Raw genomic sequence first — 1,626 nt, 5'->3', positions numbered from 1 at the left:
AGTGATGGCGAACCTTTTGAGCTCGGCGTGTCAGCATTTTGAAAAACCCTAACTTAACTCTGGTGCCGTGTCACATATAGAAATTTTTTGATATTTGAAACCATAGTCAAACAAAGATTTATATTTTTGATATTTATTTTATATATTTAAATGCCATTTAACAAAGAAAAATCAGCCAAAAAAAATGAGTTCGTGTGTCACCTCTGACACGCGTGTCATAGGTTCGCCATCACTGAACTAAGGAGTAGTATGAAAAATTAAGCATTTTTATATTTTACATTCTTTAATCAATCAATCTGCAGATGGAACCAGTTTTAAAGTATCAACAATTTAACATTAGAAAGTAATAGCCTACAGAGTGAAAAGTGAAATTACAACTCACTACTAACTCAAACTTATGAAAAATGGCATTATTTACCATGTGTTTGTCCTCAAAATAGTTTTAATGTTTTGTTTTTTAAAATTCAAAACAAATGTGGATTTGGTTGTATACGATGTCAATAAGGTCTGGAATATTTTCCAATTATGGCCATATTTGGAAAAGGAAAAACCCACACCACTGGTCTATCTCATGGCTACCACCCTTTCAGATTCTTCACTGGTGTGTGTGTTTAGTTAATGAGTTATCTGCATATATATTAACCCAAGTTTTACTTTGATTCAAAAGCTATTTGTCTTTTTTTTGTAAAGACTTTTGCATTCCTTCTAGCAAAATACTGAAGTTACACTAAAAATAATCCTATCCACCGGTTTTAGATTAAAACCATCACAAGCAACATTGTGGAGAATTACTGTAAATGAGTGTAAAATGATTGCTTCAAGTTGTACAAGTAAATTACCACAGACATAATTTGAAGTATTATAGTTAAATGAAAAAAAATAAGTTGCTTTTGGATAAAAAAGCAACAGTATCTACTTCCAAAAAGGACGTGGAAAATTAAAGGAATCATTTGGGTGACTTACAACTAAATTTCCAAATAATCAAGGCTTGAGTGATCAGATTATTCTATTTTCCTTCCCCAGTTTCCAAGCAAGTATAGATCCAGCCAGAATAGTTTTAAAGTTCATGTGTTTCCTGAGGGGTGGCATTTCACAAGTGAGAATACACAATGAGAATGCTTCCGGTTCCAGTGGCATAGGATGTTTAACAAAGCTTAATCACATCCATAAAAGTCTCTCTTTAAACTTATTGCTTATGAATGACGTCTATCGCCATCTGATGTTTCTTTCAGGTGGTGACTTCGCAGATGAAAAATGACTAATGCACAATACCCAAAATACATTATATCTCCTCCATCCCCATTTCCCACAAACTCCTTCCCACACACACATTTGTTTTAAGTGAGTGGAAAAAAGGTCAAAACAATCTAGACTGCCAAATTCCATTGTGTATATTTAGTAGTCATTTTCATCCTAGAAAGACATCCTAAGTTCCTTCCCCTACTACTCACAAATGCCCCTGTCCTTTCAATTACAAAAGCATTCTTCTTGGACTACTTTCCCAAAGAACTCAGCGCACTTTTAAGTGGTTCTTTTATTATCAATACTAGAGGCCCAGTGCATGAAATTCGTGCATGGATAGGGTCCCTAGTGGCTGCCGGCCGGGGGTGCCTCCCTTCCCCTGGT

Source organism: Myotis lucifugus, unplaced genomic scaffold, assembly GCF_000147115.1.
Source record: "Myotis lucifugus unplaced genomic scaffold, Myoluc2.0 scaffold_148, whole genome shotgun sequence".
In the NCBI taxonomy this organism is placed as follows: domain Eukaryota; kingdom Metazoa; phylum Chordata; class Mammalia; order Chiroptera; family Vespertilionidae; genus Myotis; species Myotis lucifugus.
This window is presented reverse-complemented; position numbering follows the sequence as displayed.